The 11,200-nt window shown below is 37.4% G+C and overlaps 1 long non-coding RNA gene across 1 annotated transcript; it reads left to right on the top strand.

Moving 5' to 3' along the window:
* Positions 1-342: 342 nt before the first annotated feature.
* Positions 343-8,705, top strand: LOC102137019 (uncharacterized). Its single transcript, XR_010587909.1, has 2 exons — positions 343-515; positions 8,465-8,705. It is a non-coding gene; the product is annotated as an uncharacterized lncRNA (long non-coding RNA).
* Positions 8,706-11,200: the final 2,495 nt, after the last annotated feature.

Below are 11,200 nucleotides of genomic sequence, written 5' to 3'. Positions count from 1 at the left end.
ATGAATATTCAGAATTATTTTACTTATAGATTGCACTCTTCTAAGGCACTGACACATTTTGACAACTGTGTGTTTTTGAAGCAAATTTTGACTGATTTAATAAATGACAGCACAGACCAAAATTTTAAAATTTGCAAAATTCTCAAGATTTCTCAATTGTGCAAAGTCCCATGCTTTATTTTAATATTGTATACTTATTCAATTTTTTTATTTTAATATTGTATACTTATTCTATACTTATTCTGTTTTTAAGGGGTGCTTTTTAACAGTTGACTTATTATCAAATAAACTTTCTATAATTTGACAGAACAACATAAACTCTTGTTTTGTCCTTTCTATCTAGAACATATATATGATGGTTGAGAAAGACACGTATTCTGATCATGAAGAAATAAATACAAGTTCAATATGACTAAGCAGAAAGATGGAAGGACCAGGAACAGTGATGCTAACTTGGAGCCACTATGCAGGCTCTAAACTCCTCTACAATCAGCCTCCCTTGTGAGAAAAAATACGTAAGTCACTTTTAAAATAAATAGAAACATGAACACACTTCTTAGCTGGTTTAAATATTTTAAAAACAATGATGAATTAAACACAAAAATATGGGAAAATGTCATTCTTTACTTTAAATTTTGAAATTTTCTTTACAGATCATGAGTTACTTAATGCTCTTTCACTCCTGAGTTTACATTGTAAATTAAAGTTGTGTCGGCTTTAAAAAATAACCAATTAAAAAGAATGATCTAAATTTATACCTTAATTTTAACTAATGGTATGATCTCTTATTATTTACCTCAGATAAAGTCCAAATGTTTGTAGGTCTATAGTTCTGATTATATACAATGAAATATCTTTCTCATAAATGTAGAATAAGTAGACTATATTTAATGCATTTACTTTTTGAGGAAAAGGAAACCCTTAATAAAATAGCTTCAAATATTTAGTTTTAAAAAATGAGAAAACAAATACATTACAGGACTTTTGGATTTATTACCAACATGTGAAGACCTCTGAAGTTGTCATTCCTGGCCTTACAATAATAATAATAAAAAAGCTATACAAATTGAAAATCAATGACTTTTCTTGAGTCTATCAGAAAACTGAGAAAGCAGGGCAAACATCACCATAAAATTGAGGGAAACTGGCACACCAGGGAGTCATAGCCAAGATCTACTTCCCGAAACAGAAGTGGCTAGAGCCATAACTTGTATGAACACTTCAGTAGTAATTTTAACTAATTTGTGGGGGCCTAGTATGGATTAGTGTGAGGGAATAAGCTCATGGGGACAGTTTTCTTACTTCAGATTTGCATGAATTTGGCATCCAGGAACCCACTGGGTCCTAATGGTAAAAAGCTGAGAAAAAGATATTTTTAAAACTGGCAGAGATAGAGGAATAGTAATCATAGTGACATACAAGAGCCTTCTTCAAAACAAAAACATACCTTTTAGGGAAAAGGATATTACCAGAGCCTTATTACACCCAGAAGAAGGGCATTGATTCATTTAACCTTTTTTTCTTCCCAGGGAGAAATTCTCCAATTCTTTATTTTATTTTATGTTAAGTTCAGGGGTACATATTCAGGATGTGCAGATTTGTTACATAAGTAAATGTGTGCCATGGTGAATTTGCTGCACCTACTTACCCATCACCTATATATTAAGCCTAGCACGCATTCGCTATTTTTCCTGATACTCTCCCTCTCTCTGCCTCTGCTAACAGACCCCAGTGTGTGTTGTTCCTCTCCCTGTGTGTATGCGTTCTCATTGTTACACTCATGCTTATAAATGTGAACATGCATGTTCTACTTATAAGTAGAACATGCAATGTTTGGTTTTCTGTTCTTGCGCTACTTTGCTAAGGATAATGGCTTTCAGCTCCATCCATGTCCCTGCAGAGGACTTCATCTCATTTCCTTTCATGGCTGCATAGTATTCCATGTTATATATGTACCACATTTTGTTTACCCAGTGTATCATTGATGGGCATTTTGGTTGATTTCATGTATTAGCTATTGTAAATAGTGCTGCAATGAACATACACACCCATGTATCTTTATAATAAAATGATTTATGTTCCCTTGGGTACATACCTAGTAATGGGATTGCTGGGTCAAATGATATTTCTGGTTCTAGGACTTTGAGCAATTGCCACAGTCTTCCACAATGGTTGAACTAATTTACATTCCTAACAATAGTGTAAAAGCATTCCTATTTGTCGGCAACCTCAACAGCATCAGTTATTTCTTGACTTTTTAATAATTGCCATTCTGACTAGTGTGAGATGGTATCTCATTGTGGATTTGATTTGCATTTCTCCAATGATTAGTGATGTTGAACTTTGTTTTTTTTTGCATGTTTGTTGGCCACATAAATGTCTTCTTTTGAGAAGCACCTGTTCATGTCCTTTGCCCACTTTTTAATATAGTTTTTTTTTCTTGTAAATTTGTTTAAGTTCCTTATAAATTCTGGATATTAGACCTTTGTCAGATGGATAGATAGCAAATTTTTTCTCCCATTCTGTAGCTTCTCTGTTCACTCTGATGATAGTTTCTTTTGCTAAGCAGAACTCTTTAGTTTAATTAGACCCCATTTGTTAATTTTTGCTTTTGTTGCTATTGTTTTTGGCATTTTTGTCATGAAATCTTTGTCTCTGCCTATGTCCTGAATGGTATTGCCTAGATTTTCTTCTAGGATTTTTATTGTTTTGGATTTTACATTTAAGTCTTTAACCTATCTTGAGCTAATTTATAAGGTGTAAGGAAGGGGGTCCAGTTTCAATTTTCTGCATATGGCTAACCAGTTCTTCCAGACCATTAATTAAATAGAAAATCCTTTTCCCATTGCTTGTTTTTGTCAGGTTTGTTGAAGATCAGATGGTTGTAGCTGTGTGGTCTTATTTCTGAGTTCTCGATTCTGCTCTATTGGTCTATGTGTCTGTTTTTGTACCACCACCCATGCTGTTTTGTTTACATGCTGGTCTGGTAGCCTTGTAGTGTAATTTGAAGTCAGGTAGCATGATCCCTCCAGCTTTGCTATTTTTGCTTAATGTTGTCTCTGCTATACAGACTCTTTTTTGTCCATATGAATTTTAAAACAGATTATTCTAATTCTGTGAAGAATGTCAATGGTAGTATAAGGGGAATAGCATTGAATCTATAAATTACTTTGAGCAGTATGGCCATTTAAATCATATTGATTCTTTCTATCACTTCCCTTCTTAGCTGTATTCCTAGGTATTTTATTCTCTTTGTAACAACTGTGGAATCTGAGTTCATTCATGATTTGGCTCTCTGCTTGTCTGTTGTTAGTGTGCAGGAATCCTTGTGATTTTTGCACATTGATTTTGTATCCTGAGATTTTGCTGAAGTTGTTTAGCAGCTTAAAAAGCTTTTGAGCTGAGACAATGGGGTTTTCTAGATAAAGGATCATGTCATCTGCAGAGACAATCTGGCTTCCTCTCTTCCTATTTGAATACCATTTGTTTCTTTCTCTTGCTCGATTGGCCTGGCCAGAACTTCCAATACTATGTTGAATAGGGGTGGTGAGAGAGGGCATCCTTGCCATGGGCCTCTTTTCAATGAAAATGCTTACAGCTTTTTCCCATTCACTATGATATTGGTTGTTGGTTTGTCATAAACGGCTCTTAATATTTTGAGGTATGGTCCTTTAATACCTAGCTTATTGAGAGTTTTTAACATGAAGGGATGTTGAATTTTAACATGAAGTTTTGTTGAAAGGCCTTTTCTGCATCTATTGAGATGATTATGAGGTTTTTATCTTTAGTTCTGTTAATGCGATGGATTACGTTTATTGATTTGGTATGTTGAACCAGCCTTGTATCCCGGGGATGAAGCCAACTTGATTGTGGTGGATAAGCTTTTGGATGTGCTGCTGGATTTGGTTTGCCAGTATTTTATTGAGCATTTTTGCATTGATGTTCATCAGGGATATTGGCCTGAAGTTTCCTTGTTTTGTTGTATCTCTGCCAGGCTTTGGTATCAGGATGATGCTGGCCTCATAAAATGAAGTAGGGAGGAGTCTCTCCTCTTCAATCATTTGGAATAGTTTCAGAAGAAATAGCATTGACTCCTCTTTGTACATCTGGTAGAATTCTACCATAATTCCATCTGGTCCTTGTCTTTCATTGGTTGATAGGCTATATATTACTGCCTTAATTTCAGAACTTGTTATTGGTCTATTCAGGGATTCAGTTTCTTCCTGGTTCAATCTTAGGAGGATTTATGTGTCCAGGAATTTATCCATTTCTTCTAGATTTTCTAGTTTATTTGCATAGAGGTGTTTATAGTATTGTCTGATGGTTGTTTGTATTTCTGTAAAGTCAGAGTTGATATGCCCTTTGTCATTTTTTATTGTGTCTATTTGATCTTCTCTCTTTTCTTATTAGTCTAGCTAAAGGTCTATTTTGTTAATTTAAAAAAAAAAAAAAAAAACAGCTCCTGGATTTGTTGATTTTTTGAAGGGTTTTTTCTGTCTCTATCTCCTTCAGTTTTGCTCTGATCTTCCTTATTTCTTGCCTTCAGCTAGCTTTGGGGTTTGTTTGGTTTTGGTTCTCTAGTTCTTTAAATTGTGATGTCAGGATGTCGATTTGAAATATTTCTAGCTTTCTGATGTGGACATTTAGTGCTATACATTTCCCTCAATGCTGTTTTAGCTGTATCCCAGAGATTCTGGGACATTGTCTCTTTGTTCTCATTAGTTTCAAATAACTTATTGATTTCTGCCTTAATTTCATTTTTTACCCAGGAGTCATTCAGAAGCAGGTTGATACATTTCCATGTAGTTGTGCAATTTTGAGTGAGTTTCTTAATCTTGAGTTCTAATTTGATTGTACTGTGGTCTGAGAGACTGTCATGATTTTAGTTATTTTGCATTTGCTGAGAAGTGTTTTGCTTCAAATTATGTGATCGATTTTAGAGTAAGTGCCATGTAGCTCCAAGATGAATGTATATTCTGTTGTTCTTGAATGGAGAGTTCTGTAGATATTTATCAGGTTCACTTGATCTAGAGCTGAGTTTGAGTCCTGAATATCCTTGTTAATTTTCTCTCTTGATAATTTGTCTCATATTGACAGTGGGGTGTTAAAGTCTCCCACTATTATTATGTGAGAGTCTAAGTCTCTTTGTAGGTCTCTAAGAACTTGTTTTATGAATGTGGGTCCTCTAGAATTGGGTGCATGCGTATTTAGGGTAGTCACCTCTTCTTGATGAATTGAACACTTCACCATTATGTAATTCCCTTCTTTATCTTTTTTTCATCTTTGTTGGTTTAAAGCCTGTTTTCTCAGAAACTAGAATTTCAACCCTACCTTTTTCTGCTTTCCATTTGCTTGGTAAATTTTCCTGCATCTCTTTATTTTGAGCCTATGTGTGTCTTTGCATTTGAGATGGTTCGTTTGAATACAGCACACTGGTGGGTCTTGTCTCTTTATCCAGTTTGCCGGTCTGTGTCTTTTAATTGGGATATTCAGTCCATTTACATTTAAGGTTAATATTGTTATTTGTGAATTTGGTCCTATCATTATAATGCTATCTGGTTATTTTGCAGACTTGTTATTGTTGTTGCTTCATAGTATCATTGGTCTATGTGTTTCACTGTGTTTTTGTAGTGGCTGGTAATGGTTTTCCCTTTCCATATTCAGTACTTCCTTCAGGAGCTCTTGCAAGGCAGGCTTGGTTGTGCTGAACTCCCTCAGTATTTGCTTGTCTGAAAAGGATTTTATTTCTCCTTTGCTTATGAAGCTTAGTTTGGCCAGATATAAAATTCTGAGCTGGAAATTCTTTTATTTAAGATTATTGAATATTAGCCCCCAATTCTTCTGGCTTATAGGGTTTCTGCTGAGGAGTCCACTGTTATTCTGATGGACTTCCCTTTGTAGGTGACCTGGCCCTTAACAATTTTCCTTCATTTTGACCTTGGAGGTACTGATGATTATGTGTTTGGGGTTGATCTTCTCATGGAGTATATTACTGAAGTCGTCTGAATTTCCTGAATTTGAATGTTGGCCTGTCTTGCTGGGTTGGGGAAATTCTCCTGAATGATTTCCTGAAGTATGTTTTCCAACTTGGTTTTGTTATCCATATTTCTTTCAGGTACGTCCATCAGTTGTAGGTTCAGTCTTTTTACATAATTCCATAGTTCTCTGATGTTTTTTTCATTCCTTTTCATTTTTTTTTCTCTAATCTTATCTGCCTTTCTTATTTCAGCAAGATAATTTTTGAGCTCTGTGATTCTTTCCTCTGTTTGGCCTATTTGGTTATTTATACTTGTGGTTGCATTGTGAAGTTCTCATGTTGTGTTTTTCAGGTCCATCAGGTCATTTATGTTCCTCTGTAAACTGGTTATTCTGGTTAACAGCTTCTATAATGTTTTCATGGTTATTAGTTTCTTTGCATTGTTTTAGAACATACTTTAGCTCAGCAAAATTTGTTATTACCCACCTTCTGAAGCCTACTTCTGTCAGTTCATCCACCTCAAGCCTCCACCCAGTTCTGTGCCCTTGCTGAGAGGCGTTGCAATCATTTGGAGAAGAGGCATTCTGGCTTTTTGAGTTTTCAGCATTTTTGCATTGATTCTTGCTCATCTTTGTGAGTTTATCTATCTTCAAGCTTTGAGGCTGCTGACCTTTGGAAGGGGTTTTTGTGGGGTCATTTTTGTAGATGTTGTTTTTGTTGTTGTTGTTTTCTGTTTGTTTGTTTTTCTTTTAACAGTCAGACCCTCTTCCTTAGGGTTGCTGCAGTTTGCTGGGGGTCCACTCCAGACCTTATTCACTTGGTCCCTCCCCCACCTGGAGTTGTCACCAGTGAAGGCTGCAGAACAGCAACGATGGCTGCCTACTCCTTCATCTGAGAGTTCCATCCCAGAGGGGCACTGACGTGATGCCAGCAGGAACGCTCCTGTATAAGGCGCCTGGAGACCCTGTTGGGGATCTCAATCAGTTAAGGAGTATGTACAGGATCAGGGACCACTTAACAAAGCACTCTGGCTGCCTCTTGGCAGAAAGAGTGCACTGCACTGGAGGGAATTTCCCTTGTCCAGACTCTCAAGACCATTCAGAGCCAGCAGGCAGGAAAAAAACTCAGTCTGCTGAACCGCAGAGACTGTGGCTGCCCCTCCCCACAGGAGTTCTGCCCAGGAAGATCAGAGCTCTGTCCATAAACCTCTGTCTGGAGTTGGTGAAATTCCCACAGCAGGGGCCCCACCCCATGAGTAGGGATGGATCAAGGTTCCACCTAAAAAAGCAGTCTGACCATGATCTGCCACAGATGCTGTGCTCCTGACGTAAACCTCGCTTGTCTCCCCAGCACCACCAGTGGAAAAGAGCCAACTGGAGCCACAGTGATGGCAACCATCCCTTCCCCTGGGAACTCAGTCATCTTAGACAGTCTCCAGCCTGCTGCCACTGACCACATCCTGAGCAGTGATGAAAATCTGCACAGCTCTGTGCTTGGCACCCAAGGCTTTGGTGGTGTGGGCTCACAAGGGGGTCTCCTGATCTGTGGGTTGCACAGATCCATGGAAAAAGCATGATTTCTCAGGAAAGGTGGCATACTCACTCACTGCCTCCCTTGACTGGGGGTGGGAGTGCCCCTTGCCCCCTGCAGCTCCCAAGTGAGGCATGGATCCACCCTGCTTTTCCTTGCTCTCTGTGGTTCATGCCAATCACCTTGTCAGTCCCAGTGAGAGAGTCTGGATACCTCAGATGAAGGTGCAGAATTCACTCGCCGTTTTGTTCTTCTAGGTGGGAGTCACAGACCACAGCTGCTTCTAATTGGCCATCTTGGCACCTCCCCATTTAGCCTTCTTTTCTCATCTAAGGGGGATGAAGGATGAAACTGTCCCAAAGAAAATATTATAAACCAATTAAGGGAGAAAATAAAATTCAACTAGTCTTGCAAAATAATTTGTGGCAATCATGAAATCCACTTCCCGCCGGGCGCGGTGGCTCAAGCCTGTAATCCCAGCACTTTGGGAGGCCGAGACGGGCGGATCACGAGGTCAGGAGATCGAGACCATCCTGGCTAACACGGTGAAACCCCGTCTCTACTAAAAAAATACAAAAAAAAAAAACTAGCCGGGCGAGGTGGCGGGCGCCTGTAGTCCCAGCTACTCGGGAGGCTGAGGCAGGAGAATGGCGGGAACCCGGGAGGCGGAGCTTGCAGTGAGCCGAGATAGCGCCACTGCACTCCAGCCTGGGTAACAGAGCCAGACTCCGTCTCAAAAAAAAAAAAAAAAAAAAAAGAAATCCACTTCCCACTTCCCAATTTGGCCCACTTCCTTGTAGCTAGTTGCTGCTTACTCCCCCAGGATAGTGTAGCCCTTGTCACAAGACTGTGTTCCTTTTCTTTTCTATAGATAAAATCGAAGGCATGTGAGATGATATGCTTTCTGTTTGAGTTTCTCCTTTATGTTAGGCATACTGATAAAACTGTTGATGCCAGTTGGTCTGAAGGGCCCAGCAAGGAGCCGGCTCACGGAAGAATGCAGTTTTCACATCGTGATGACTTAATCTTCCTTGACCTGACCAGTCAACAACCCCAATTCTCCAGACCCCGGCCCACCACAATCTCCTTAACAACCCTTGCCCAGAACCCCGCAAGCAGACAGATTTGAAGCTTGAGGATTCTTTCCATCTTTTTGCCCACTGGCCTTGTGATTATTAAACCCTTTTTCTGCTGCAAATTACGATGTCTCAGTGTATTGGTCTATTTCTGCTCAGTGGGCGTACGAATCTGGCAGTCCTGTATAGGGACAAAAGATAAACTACTGGCAAAACAGTTGTAAAAGTCATAACCTAAGACATAGGCCCACTGAAAGACTGATATTCAATCAGTCCACTATAGAACATATTTTTCTATCTTATAGTATAAAATTTAAACCAACATGACTCCAATATAAGGGGATAGACAAAAGAGCTACAAGAAACAGACACTGTTTGAAGATGAGTACTTAAGGAAACCCAAAGTTAACGGAGGAGACAAAAACAAGGACACTAGAGGAATTTGAAATCTTCAGAAACTTGAGCTGTAACAAATATTAAATGGAGTGCAACTCCAAGACAGATTACCATATATCCTCAGTTTAACTTTATCTCAGTATCAGTTTATCTCAGCATCAATTTATCTCAGTATCTATTATCAATACAACATGTCTGGCTCTCAGCAATGGCAAAAAAAATTATAAAACATGGTAAAAGGCAAGGAAAAAAATCACAATCTGAAGAGAGAGGATGATCATCAGAACAAGACTCAGTGATGATGATGCATATTTTGGAAATAGCAATCAAGAAATTTTACATAGCTGTAATTAAGATGTTAAGGACACTAGTGGAAAATGTAGAAAATATTCAGGAAAAGAGTATTAGTGTAAGCAGAGAGATGAAAATTCTAACAAAGAACCAAAAGAAAAGGCTAGAAAATAAAATAACTCCAATAGAATTTTTAAAAAATGCTATCAATGGTTTGATTAGTAGACTAGACATGTTTGGGGAAAGAATTAGTCAAACTAAAGATAGGTCAAAAATACTTTTCAAAACAAAGTGCAAAGAGAAAATAAATGAAAAAAAAAAAAGGAGAACATCTAAGATCTGCTGGGCAGTTTCTAAAGTTGTACAAAATAGGTAACTGGAATAGCAGAAAGAAGAGAAAGAGACAAATGAGGAGAATCTATCTAAATGAGTAATGGTCAAGAAATTTTAAAGCATAATGACATGAAACAAACCACTGATCCAGGAGGCTCAGAGAATATCATTCATGACAAACAACAAAAATACAGCACCAGACAGAGCATTTCCTATCTGTACAATAAATAAAATAAATCAATAAATAGACAAAGAGAAAATACAAATAAAATAAAATAAATCAATAAATAGACAAAGAGAAAATCTTGAGAGAATCTGGAATGAAATCTACATTCCTTGTAGAGAAAAAAGGGCAAGGATTTCAGCCCACTTCCAGTAAGAAACTAGGCAAGCAAGAAGAGAGTAGAGGGAAATGTTTAAAGTGTTAAAGGAATAAATGCACCAACTTATAATTCTGTATCTAGCAAAATTATACTTCAAAAGCAGAAGAGAAATCAGAATTTACCAGATAATAAAACACTAAGGAAATACATTGCCAGAAAACTTTCCTGCAAATGTGTTAAAAGAGGCTATTCATGGAGAAGGGGAATGATATAGGTCAGAAACTTGTATTTACAATAAGAAAGCAAGTGTGTTGATAAAGGAAAAAAAAAAAACGACAGAAAAATAAAACATTTTATTCTTCTTATTCTAAATTTGTGTAAACTACATGTTTGTTTAAAGTAATGTTGGTAAATGTGTTAGGCAGTTACAGCATGTGGGTAAGTGAAATGACTGATGGTAATGTTACAGAAGATGGGAAGGATGAACTGGGACTCTTCTATTAAGGTATCTGAACTATATATGAACTGGTGGAGTGCTATTTGAAGGTGATCTTAGATTAGTAACAAATGTGTATTGGATACTCTGGGGAAACCACTAGAATAGTTAAAAAAGAAAGTATGCTTTACATGTTATGAGTGACATTAGGTTTGATCATGGATTTTTAGATATAATATTAATACCAAAAGTTCTAGCTACAGAAGAAAAAAATGATGTTAGAGTTTGTTAAATTTAAAACGGAATTTTCTGCTCTGTGAAAGACTCCAGAGAGTTAAAAGACAAGCCACAAACTAGGAGAAAATATCTGTAAATCATATAGCTAATAAACTGCTGATATCTACACTATGAATAACTCTGAATAATAAGAAAGCAAACAAGCCAATTACAAATATGCATAGAATCTGAAAAGACACCTCACCCCTGCCCCCAAAATACCCATGGCAACTAGCATATAAAAACATGCTCAACAGCATTTTTTTTTCTTTAGAGAAACACAAATTAAAACAATTGTGTTACTACCACACATCAGTTGGAACGGCTTAAATCCATGAACCGAAGTATTTCAAATTCTGGTGAAAATGTAGAGCAATAGTAGCTGTTTGCTGAAGGGAATTTTAAACATGGTACCAGCACACTGGAAGACAGGTTGGCAGTTTCTTACAAATCTAAGCATCGTCTCACCATGCTCTTCAGTTATCATGCTTCTATATATTTATCCCAGTGATCTGACAATTTATATCACATAAAAATGTGAATGTTTATCAGAGCTCTTTTT

Source organism: Macaca fascicularis, chromosome 7, assembly GCF_037993035.2.
Source record: "Macaca fascicularis isolate 582-1 chromosome 7, T2T-MFA8v1.1".
Taxonomy (NCBI): domain Eukaryota; kingdom Metazoa; phylum Chordata; class Mammalia; order Primates; family Cercopithecidae; genus Macaca; species Macaca fascicularis.
The sequence above is the reverse complement of the archived record's forward strand: the minus strand, read 5'-3'. Positions and strand labels throughout refer to the sequence as shown.